Here is a 12,158-nt window from a genome sequence, read left to right as displayed (position 1 = left end):
GCCCAGATCGGATTCAAACACGTTTTGTGCTCGTTAAAAATTCCAGTGTAGGGGCTGAGATTTCTTTTTTTTTTTTTTTTTTTTTTTTTTCCCTTTTAGCCCAGTTTCAATTGGAGGCGAAACTTGCCGCATAAAGTATTCAAAGTCTGTCTAAAGTTGCCTTTTAACCGGATTCTCCCCCTCCCGCAGCCCCCACCGTATCTCTTGGTTCTTTCGGTTGACATGGTGCAAATAAAAGTCAGTAAACTTGTTGCTGAATTGCAATGTTTCGGTGTACCTTATAAATTCATACCTTTTCTCCCTCGATCGCCTCAGAATGAGCCCCTGCCTCAATTCGATTTTCCTTGCTGTTGGGCACATTTAGGAGAGAGTCTATTTGTGAAGTTCATTTCTAGGCAAATGTATTCAAGAACTGATTGGGATGAATAGGACCGTGTGTCAGCCGCCCCTAATTGGGATTAAAGCACTTCGGACCATATGCAGAGAGTGACAGAAATTCTCAGGTTTCATTGTGCTCAGACTTCCACCCGCCTGGACACTCCCCCTGGAAGAGGGGGGATTTTTAAAGATTTCGGGGAGAAACTGAGAAAATAAAGGAGACGCAGAAAATGACCGGGCTGATGTCCCCCTGCGGGGCTGACAGCGTGGCGACTGCCGGGGACAACGACGGGCAGCGACGGGACCCGGCGAGGCGGCGGGGCCGGGGCCAGCGCGGCCGGAAGCGGACCCGCCGCCGGGTTTCCCTGCGAGGGGAAGGGAAGGGAAGGGAAGGGAAGGGAAGGGAAGGGAAGGGAAGGGAAGGGAAGGGAAGGGAAGGGAAGGGAAGGGAAGGGAAGGGAAGGGAAGGGAAGGGAAGGGAAGGGAAGGGAAGGGAAGGGAAGGGAAGGGAAGGGAAGGGAAGGGAAGGGAAGGGAAGGGAAGGGAAGGGAAGGGAAGGGAAGGGAAGGGAAGGGAAGGGAAGGGAAGGGAGCCTCGGCTCTCAAGCCCGGCTTGTATTGGGTTTGGAAACTTAATGCAACACCATAACCCCGGGAGTGGGGGTTATATGGGACGAGAACGAAAAACCCCACGGGGAAACTTCCCCGGGTGTTTCCAGCCTAAGGAACAACTCCCAGAGGACGGAGGCAGGAAGGAAGGGAGAGAGGGGAGATGTGAGTCGCGGGCAGATGCCGCTCCCTGCCCAGCCCAGCGCTGGTATCAGGGAAATGAGGTTTTTTTGCAATGTGGCCCTGCTGCGGCGGGCGCTGGCCGGGGGCCGTACTCCCTTGCGCCAGGCTTGCCCGGTCTAGTGAAAGATGCCCTCAGCCAGGGACTAAAAGGTCTTTACCGGTCCCTTCCAACCCAAACCACTCCCTGAGTCTGTGCTTTTAACCCAAAGCCGCTCCACGGCCGTGTCCACCCATGGCCCTGCCTGCCCGGCCGTCCAGCTGCGTGCCAGCCCTGGCAGGGAGGAGCGTCCCGCCGCTTGAAGGCTCTGCGCCCGGGGAGCCGTAGGGAAAGGCAACGCTCAAAGCTCAGGCCTGGCCTTCCCGCTGTGACTAATCCGCCTGTGAGGTCGTCTGGATGCGACAACGTGGAGAGGAAAAAAAAAAAAAAAAAAAAGTTACTTGTGTTAATGATTTTTAAACTCTGTGCTCGGTTATTAGAAAGACGATGTTTAATCCCACCGTAATCAGAAGGAGAAGAGCCTGTTCCGCTAACAAGGGCCTGTGTTTGCCGAGGCTACTTTGTCCCAGCGAGGTGACCGAGAGCTGGTGACCATCTGCTACTTTCGTCCTCTCTACACTCCTCTGAAAAGTACCCATCGCCCCGACGGGGTGGCTTTGTGCCGGTGTCCCCGGCAAGCCCACGTGCCGCTGAAGGCACAGCCGGTGCCCCCGCCGTTCCCGGTCCGTTCCCCGCTGCCGTCCCCGCGGGCTCCGGGACCCACAGCCCCCGCGGAGCCCCCGGGGGGGGGGGGGCTCGGTAACCCCGGGGCGACACGGACACGGCTTTCCTCGGCGATACAGAGCCGTGTGTCCCCGGTGGCATCTCCGCGGTACCCGACGTTCATATTTCTGCCAGACAAAGAGCAGGAGGGAGCGGCGGCGGGAGAAGCGGCGGGCACGGTCGTGCGTGGCGGTGTGCGGAGGTCGGGGCACGGCGGTGGCGCCGGATGGTCGCCGCTGAGCCCGGCAGAAGCCCTTGACACAATTTCGCCGGAACCCGAGCCCAGCCGGGGCGACCCGTGTTTGCTCCCCCCGCCCCGGGAGCCGAACCTCTGCCTTCGCCCCAGCCCGGGGAGAGGAGCGCGGCTCCGGGACACGGCGAGGCCGGGCGTGGGGACAGGCCCACGGTCCCCGCCTGCCCCTCGCTCCCGGGGTGCCCGCGAAAGGGATGCCCCGGGGGTCCCGCTGGCCGCAGGCTGCTCCTCGGGTCAAAGGCAGAGCTGCAGGCAGCTGCCTACAGCTACAGCATCTATACGTTATCACACGCACTTCCACAGGCACCTCACAGGCAGGAGGGATGCGGGTTTGCCTGTGTCTCCGTACACATATAGATTTATTTATAAGTCGGTATGCTGAACTCTTTGGGATGCTTTTTTTTGCTTTCTTTTTTTTTTTTTTTTTCCCCATGGATTTCGTGACAGCAGCACAGGGAGAAAGGCCCTTCTGCTCCCTCCCGGCCGTCCCTGAGAGACAGGGCTGTGTCCTATGGAAAACCATACTCTACATACAGAGCCAAATGTTACATATACCCGACCAATGCGCTAGGAAGCATCTGCAAAGGTCTGTGTGGCGCTGAGGAACCGAGTCGCTCCTGTGCTCCAGAGAACAGCAGGGCGAAGCAGCAGGGGGTGCTTCCCTCCCTCCCCGTCCTCCAGCATCAAAAATATCCCCTGGAATCCAATTCATAGAGCTATGTGCTGATCTGAGCTCCCTCTGAGTCGGGCTTTGTGAAGACAGTGGTTGTATCACTTAGATCACATGGTCCTTCCACTTCCAGGCAGGCAGGCTGGCATTGACTTCCTATTTCAGCCTGGGCTTTAATTGTTTGGGGTTTTTAAATACAGTGGGAGTCCCCTTCCCTAAGCATGTCCACAGATTGTCTCTCTCCGTCCTGACAGTTTGATAGATCCGAGCCCGACCCTGAATCTCTTCCAGGGATGAAATTGTGCGGCGGCAGAGGAAGCCAAAGCACGCAAGCAGAGCGCGCATCCCACAGAACCCATCTCCTCCTCCTCCTCCTCCTCCGAGGACCCCTCTGTCGTGCTCAGCTCGGCTCAAGAAGCCGAAAAATATTCCTTACACCCGGTCTATTTAGACTTTGCCTTTTCCTCTTGTTGCCTTTTCCTCAAGAGCTTACGGGGCGGGGGTTGGGGGGGGCGGGGGGGGGGTGTCGTCTCTTTTTTTTAAATCAGCCCCGTGTTTACAGCAGAGTTGGAGCTGTAAAACGAGGCACCCAATTCCTATAAATTCTCTCCCCGAGGGGCAGCGTTATAGTAGCGGGCTATGGAGGGGTGGTTCACAGGTAGACGCCACGACCTCGGGAGAAGCAAGTGCCATCAGTGCCATCAGGATGGGAGCGGGGCTACGGCGGAGGGAAGGCGCCGAGCCGCTCCCGCCGCGGATGCCCTCGGTTCGGGAGTCGGGAGGTGGAAACGATGGTGATTTCGCCCGCTAAGGCTCCCACTGAATCCAGCACTTGATCTGAGGAGAGGCAGGGAAATAAATCGTTGGCACGGAAGAGAGAAAGGGATGCAAAAAATGGTAGCTGCTGGAAGGAAGCTCTCTCTCTGCAGTGGCACCAGGGAGGAGGGCAGAGCTTGCTGGCTGGCTGGTCATGATGTAAATGGAGAAAGAGATGGGTTTTGCCAGCGAGCAGGAGAGAGGGCTGTAAGGGAGCTGACTTCCTAATGAGCGCACATAATGTTGTAAAGGGGTTCAGCATTTTATGCTTTTCAAGATAGGGCTATCCGCAAGAAGAAAAAAAATAGAACTTTAGCACAAACGCAGCCATCAGAAACTGTTGGTTACACTCTGGTAAACATCCCCTCATGGTGAAATTGTTGGTGGGGGCGGAAGGCAGGGCAGGAAAACGCATCTTATTCTAGTATGTGCAGCTTTCTAATTAATGAATTTCACAAACTGAAAGGTCTTCCTCTGGTTCCTGTGACTTGAATTTTTTTTCCTTCTTTTTCCTTTTTTTTTTAACCCAGTAAAGATATTGGAAACAAGAAAGCGTTTGGTTTAGATACGTAGAATAACGGAGGTTAAACTCCCGTTACCTAGGACTTGTCTTAAACTATACCACGGAGTACAGCCCTTTCCCTTCTCTTTATTTTGGCATTGCATATTGTGGTGTTGAAATATGCATCATTTTTGACAGCTCCGGAGTTACGAAACCAAAGAAACTTTTGGTGTCATCTGTCGGAAATAATTTTTCTTTACAGCCTGTAGATTTTATGTTGTTCTTTCTATTCATTGTTTGTGCTATTAAAATAAAATCCAAATAAAATTATTCAATATTTTTGCTCGATAGCTTGTGGACCGCTGTCCTCAGATTTCCCAGCGTCATCATCTTTCAGTCTAAATATTCAAATATGTGTTTAGAAGAAGAAGATAGATTAACCTCAAAGTTTCTGTCTCACTCTATGTCTCTCAGACGGAAAAAATAAGGGCGCGCATATACAGAAGGGTTAGCTGTTCCAAAACTAGGAGGAAAAATCCTATTTATCTTTGAATATTTCGATCACGGCTTGGTATTTGGCGGGGGCGCCTTTTTAATAATTTGACCTATTTAAATTATTTGCGGAATGAACCCTTCTTAAAATCGGGTTTGAATTAAGATGCGCTCAAAATACCAGAGTTAAACTAACTCCTGCTTTTGAGTCACTGGCTTTAAACTTAAATTATGATGCCCACCGCATAGGTATTTCTGCCTGAGAAAGGTGGCTTGCCCCCACTGTGTTTAAACCCGTTTCCCGAGGTATTTGAAGAAAAAAATCGAGTGTGCACATTCAGCTATCGCTGAGGAGAAGTTTTCAACATCCCGTGTTAGTCCCTCGGACTTTGGGGGTCACCCACAGGTGCAGAAACTTCTCTCGAAGGGATGCAGGACTGGACCCTCTATAAGCTTAACCCCATATGGAGGGAACGCTTGACTTTCAGCCATCCCTTATGAATCTTCCAAGCAGCTTTTCCTCGGGAATGTGAGACCCGGGCCAGTCCCCGAGGTACCCGCAACCCCCGGCACTGGGCTCCCAACGTTGCGCCGAGCTGTCCGCACCCTCTGCCCCCTCCCGGCTTGTCCTGCCCGCTCCCTAGGAAGCCCCTGCAGCCCTGGACAGCCTTTATTTGGGAAAGGGCGGCCCCGTCCTACAGCCTGAGCGTCCCGGAGCCGGCGTGCTGAGATTTTCCTCCAGTGCTTTACCTTGCAAAGAAAATAATAATAATAATAATAATAATAATAATAATAATAATAATAATAATAATAGGACAGAAAAACCCCAACAAGACTTTTTCTTTCTTTCTTTTCTTTTCTTTTCTTTTCTTTTCTTTTCTTTTCTTTTCTTTTCTTTTCTTTTCTTTTCTTTTCTTTTCTTTTCTTTTCTTTTCTTTTCTTTTCTTTTCTTTTCTTTTCTTTTCTTTTCTTTTCTTTTCTTCTTTTCTTTTCTTTTCCCTTCCTTTCTTTTCTTTTCCTTTTCTTTTCTCTTTCCTTTCCTTTCCTTTCCTTTCCTTTCCTTTCCTTTCCTTTCCTTTCCTTTCCTTTCCTTTCCTTTCCTTTCCTTTCCTTTCCTTTCCTTTCCTTTCCTTTCCTTTCCTTTCCTTTCCTTTCCTTCCCTTCCCTTCCCTTCCCTTCCCTTCCCTTCCCTTCCCTTCCCTTCCCTTCCCTTCCCTTCCCTTCCCTTCCCTTCCCTTTTTTCTTTAAAGAGCAAAAATACGCCTGCCCCCTGGGATGAGTTCCCAGGAGGGGAAATATCCGTATTTTCATCACCGCACACCTGGAAGCTGTCACCCCGCCCCGTTGTGCCAGCGGTTACGGCTCACCCCGTTCTCCGTGTCCCTCAATTCCTATAAATATCAACCTTACCGGCGCTCCCCCCCCGGGAGGAGAAGCCGGCCCGGACCCGCGGGGTCCGCAGCGCGGAGCGGCTGAGGGGTGCCGTCGGGGGTGGGGGCAGGCTGCGGCACCCCCGTCCCGCTGCCCCACCGAGCCGGCCCCAGGGGCGGGTTGCGTGGGAAGCGGCTGAAACCCGGAGCGAGAAGACGGCAGTTTCTCAAATTCCCTTTGGGAGCCCGCAAAACGGGGTGGAAAAGATGTGCGCACACATATGTACGTGTATGCACGCCTGTGAGACCTGTCCGGGGGAATATAGACACGGAAATACATAACACGGCAGTGATGTATTTTGTCTCCCCGGTTATATAGCTTTTCCTTCTTATATAGTTTCAGAAACCCCCTCTGAGCTTCTGGGTTGGAGAGAAACCGTTTTGCGACCAGATAGAGCGAGGCAGCGAAGCCTCCCCTCGGAAAAGCGTCTCTCAAGCGTGATCCGGCGAAGATGCAACTAATTAACTCGCTTCTCTCTTTTCCGCTCATTTCTCTCCGGTAATGTCAGGGGCTTACCGAGGAAGGGGGCGGGGTGTGTGTGTGTGTGTGTGTGTGTGTGTGTGTGTATGCTCTCCTCAGGCCAGGCTCCACCGTACGCGCCGGGGAGCCGCAGCCCCCCTTCTCGCCTGCCCAGTTGTTTCAAGGTTACCCCATACCTTTGCGAAGTCGTGCAGAAAAACCCGGCTGCCGAGGTCCCACGGGGCCGAGTCAAGCAAAAAAAAAAACCAACAAACAAACAACAAACAAAAAAAAACCCCAAAAAACCCGTGCTCCTAATTTTATTCCAGTTAATAAAAGCCACACAACAAGTTTGCGAAGGCGGGAGGCTGGGGCTGAAGGCAGAGGAGCCGCTTTCGGGGGTGGGGGGACGGACGGACACCGCAGGGTTTTGAGTAAAAACCTGGAGGAATATCAAGAAAGGAAGGAGAGATCTTGGGGAGATGGGGACAGCCCCTGTGCAAGCCTGCGGTCGCACCGGAGCATCCCCGGTGCCCTGCGGGGGGGGCAGCCTGCCGTTTCTGTTTTACGGCAGCATCCTCTCCTCTGGAGAGGTCAATAGCTCAGCGCAAAAACTTGCACCTTCGGGTCAGACTTGCTTTCTCCAGAAGGTGTTTGGGGTGCAGAGGGGTCCCCCGAGGCACTAAGGGGTGCGGGGGCAGGTAGAGAGAGCTCCTGTCCCGCGCTGGGCGGCAGCCTTGGGCAGCCTCCTCACTTCTCAGGACGCCTTTCATCGCCCTCAACGGCTTAATGCTTGCTTAACTGAACGTTTGTGAAGAGGTAAGAGAGAGGTAAACTCTCCCTGCGAGGTGCAGGCTACCTCAGACACCTTCAGTCCCCTCCCCGTGTCCCCGCGGAGGTCCCTAGCGGAGCCACCCTCCCTTTGCAGCTCCAACACAGGGGAAGGAGCAGCTGTGACTCTGCTTAGCGCTGGATTCGGGGTGGAGGGATAAGGGGGGTGATCCTCAAAATACCCTTCCAGAGGGGCTGCATTTCACCCTGGGAACTTGGTCTTTGCAGGAGGGAAAGTCTTCCCTGATGGGACACATGCCCCATGAGTAAGGGCCACCCAGTCGGTGTCTGGACTGCAGGCTGATCTGTATGTCTCCCAGGGCTTGAAGGACAGTTTAATCCCCATCTCAGCCTGGACCGGGTGTGCTGCTCAGGATCCGGCCCCACAAGCTGGGGCCAGGGCCACCCTCTGCACAGAAACCCTGAGCCATCGGGGCGGAGGATGCATTTCCAGCTGACCAGAGCAAAAAAAAAAAACCAAAACCAAACCACCCTCAAACCAACATAACACTGATTTGATACTCCATCCTGCATATGTTCCTGCTGTGTACATTTTGCTGAGAGGAGGTGGGGTTAAATGCCAGAGTGTCTGTGGCCCAGAAAGGAAAACCCTTTGAAATATCAGGATACCATGTGGGAACGCTGGCAATTTTTAAAAATTATTTTAAGTGCAGGTTGGTGGCTGAGAACGTCTTTCTGAACCAGCCACCCTCACCAAGGAGTTCTCACAACAGAGCTGATGGTTTCAATAATGTGTCCATCTCTTGTCATTTATCCTTGTGTTGTAAACCAGCCTCTCATTATTCTAAGGTCTTCCCCTCATCTAATGAAATTATTCTGATTGTCTTCTACGCAAAATATTAAATAGTTGCCTTTACAACGTTTTTGTGCGTGTGTGTGCATTGGGGGTGTGTGCTTCAAATAAAATAATTCTCCGATATGAATCCTTTGCCCCTGAAATTGTCAATCAAGAACAACAGGATCGTTATGTTCAGATACATACTACTGAGCAGCTGGATTTTTGTTTCATATTTATAAACATTATTTGTAGATAAACATTATTTGTGGATATTTCCCACTGGTTTGACATGGGGTCACATCCAGAGTCACCACTCCTCCAGTCCACCTCCCTCATTGCAGAATATAGCCTAAAAGACCTCCATTATTGGGAAAAATATCAGACAACTGTCACATTACCTAACTTAGCGAAATCATAACAAAGCCTTCCATTAGAAGTGACATAACATAAGCTGGAAGGGGTTTTCAATTCTACTTACACTTCTTTTCCCCGTTCCTTCCCTGAAATGTCTCACATTCTCGACATGTTTTGTGGAAGCTTGATTAAAGTCAGGAAATCTGGTTTTGTACCACTCATTCATTTCCTGAGGGGATATTAAACAGAAGAGGGCAAACAGGAATGCTTATTGTCAGATCTGTGAGAAGAGATGTACTGTTTTCGGTTATTAGATGAATATGTAAACATGTAAAAAACCTGAGAGTATTAGTAGAGACTATTTCTTTGTGCAACTAAGGGAAAGGGCTAAAGGAAATACTGTATTTGGAATTGTGGAGGAGGACCCATGAACAAAAAACTGAATGTGCAGCATCCTTCCATCATTTTAAATGCTGTTCATAACATGTGGATTGGAAGACGCATTCATTTTGTAAAAAAAAAGAATCTATCCAACCATCCTGTGTATATTTATATCTAGCGATGGACTACTAAGTATATTCAATATGTTTGTGACGGGTTTTATTAGGGGGGCAGAGGGGGAAGAGATCAGCGAGAGCTGACAGATAATTTCATCTCACAAATACGACAAAGTATAATTTTACCTGCAGGTTCTTGGCTGCAATTTTTTCATCCTATCTCTGGATGTCCCTCAGAGCAGCAGCCAGGTCCGAGGCTGAGCAGGAGACATCGGCGCACACACAGCAGCACTGCACATCTGTTTCATGAAATCTTCGTTTGCCTGTTTTGACAGAAACGCACAGAGAGGACATGGTAAATAAAGGGATCCTCCGCACAGCTCCTGGAAAAGAAAGGCTGCAAAGCAATGTCAAAGGGAAGAAGCTCTGCCCTGTCTGCCCCTCGCCATGCCCCTGCCCAGAAAAGCACCTCCCAGCTGGGCCTCCGGGGAGATGGAGCCTCAGCGGCATCCGTGTCCTCCAAGAGACAAGGGAAGCCGCACACGACCAGCAATCCCCCCAGTGCCGTGTAATGCAGCCCCACGGCTCCAGACCAGCTGCGGGACTCCTGCCCTGGCAATGGGCATCCCCAGCACGCCCCAGTCGAGAGGAGCTCTTGTCCCTTTGCGCAGGGGATGCTGCAGGGCTGGGATGGACCCCCTGAAGCACTGGGTGCCAGGCCGCAGGGGGTCTCTCCAGCAGTGCAGGATGTCCTTTTGCAGGGCACCAGGAGGGTTTACTCCTCCACAGGTGGAGGTGGTTTACTCCCACCGGTGCGGTCTGCTGCTGTGCTGTGGAATGGGGTCACGCAATACGGGGTCTGTCCTGCTGAGAAAAAGACAGTCTGGGAGCAGGGTTGGCATGAGCCTGTGGTGCCAGGCGCTCCCGCTCCAGCAGCGTTAGACAGCCCCTCCAGTGCCAGGTGCAGGGCGAGCAGAGCTGTCCCCCGTGCCCAGTGTGCAGCGGAGCAGTGGTATTTATCACAGCTATGGTAAGCCTCCTGCCCAGCAGGAGAAACAGCACGCAGAAACACAAATCGCCAACGTGAGGTAACAAAATGCCAGGCATCAAAGCAGAGCAAGAAAAAGGCAAGGGGGCAGGTGGAGAAGGGTGGTGAAACAAAGAGATGCTTGCTTGATGTGATAAGCAGCAGCATGAGGTCTGCTGCTATTTTGGTTGCTCTAGTTTGCTCAGTGAGACGACGACAGGCTTCTCTGTTGTACAGCAGCTTCTCTCTCTGCTGGCTCCTTGGTGCTGGGCTAAGCTGGGTGTGATGCGGTCGTGGGTGGCTGTGATCCAAAGGCATGTGCTGGCAATCTGGTTCCCCTCTTTGTAGCTGTGACATTGAAATAGTGGAGTAAGGACTTTCTCCTTTGAGTTTTCACATGCTCAGCACATTCTGCAAGGTCTGGATGGCATTTTGGAGGCAGGTGTCAGGTCAGAGAGCTTCCATAGAAATCTCACAGACTGCAGCCTGTGGTCTCCATCATGTCTCCTTGCACCAAGAGTGAGAAGTAAAGGAAACACAGCCAGAGTATGAAAATTCTTTCCTCCCTACCTCACCCCTCACTCTCACATTCCTACTTACAGACAGCGACTCAAACCTAGACTTTCTCTGATCTATCAAGAAAGGTTTCTCATTCCGCCAGCACTGCCATTTAGAAACACCACTGGCTCCATCTTATCTCATGCATCTTCCCTCTCCGCTTCATAGTTCCTCATGCATCTCCAGCATCTTAGCTACACCATCAGCAACAGATCACTGCAGAGCCCTGTGGGATTGGGTCTCAAATGCCTTTCAGGGGTACTTGGTCAATCTAAGAACAACAACTGGGTGCTTCTCACTGCTCCTGCCACTCAGAAATTCTTGGTTTAATGCTTCCAGTCCCCAGCCTTTGCCAGCTCCAAGGCAAAGCCCAAACTAAGCACCCCTGGTACGCTGCAGGGACAGGGATGGACATGCACAGACCATCTCTGTCATGATAAAATCAAGACAGCATTCGGGTTCCCCTACACAAACACGTATATGTATATGCATACACACCTGCATACCTCTAGGCTCATCTTTGCCTATCACAATGCCAGATATATTCATATATTTATGAATATATGAATATCTCAAAAGTTACCCAGAACTACATTAATTATATTCTCAATTATTTGCTCATTGAATATGTAGAAAGTTCCTAAGTTTTTCTGAACAGAGCCATTTTTTTGTTTATTGGTGGTGACGGTGTTGACTGCCTTGCAGGATATTTACTTCTGGCTCTGCAGACAGCCTCTCAGTTCAGGCTGATGAAGCTGAGGGAGATGTTTGAAGTGGTGGACAGAGACGGAGAGAGTTTTCCCACTGTGAGGAGAACCCCTAGGGAGTAAGCAGGTTGCTCTTCACATGGTACACTGTGGGCAAACAGACAAGGCATACTTAAATTTCAGAACAAATAGGTTTTGTCAGACCATGGAAAAAATAGTCCTTGTGTGCTCACAGGTCTTGCCAACCATTAGAACTAAGCACCATCTTCCCAGCAGGATAAACCGGGATTTACCTCACCTCTCTGAGGATCTGCCTTGTAGGAGGGATTCTTGCTGCCACCATGATGGCTGACAGAAACTGCTGACTTTTGTGGGCGCAGGGGTGGATCTGAACCATGATCTGACTTACTCAATCCACTAATTTTGTATGTGGTGCATGTGGAGGACAGGGGAGAGGAAGGGACGAATGCAGCTTCTGGCACCCGTGAACACGGGTAGAGCTCGCCTTCAAGACTCCAAGAGTTTTACCTTTTTAACATTCTTGGTGATTTAGCAAATTAGGAAACCATTCTGGAAAGCCGAGGCAATAAAGTGCAAAACGTAATGATTTAGACAGCAGCTTTAATGCAAATATGCTTGGGTGAAACATTAAATCTCATAAAACAAAGAGGTCCCTTTTACTGCACCCGTCCCGGCGCACCACGCACCAGCTCCATGAGCCAGGGCCCCAAGGGCACCCACAGCCCTGGCTGTCCTTGCCCACACCTTGGGGCTCCTCTCACCCTGCCCATAGCCCAGGACCCCATCTCAGCCCCCCAGGGCCACCAGGCACT

The sequence above is a fragment of the Numenius arquata genome, chromosome 7 (genome assembly GCF_964106895.1).
Source record: "Numenius arquata chromosome 7, bNumArq3.hap1.1, whole genome shotgun sequence".
Classification (NCBI taxonomy): domain Eukaryota; kingdom Metazoa; phylum Chordata; class Aves; order Charadriiformes; family Scolopacidae; genus Numenius; species Numenius arquata.
This window is presented reverse-complemented; position numbering follows the sequence as displayed.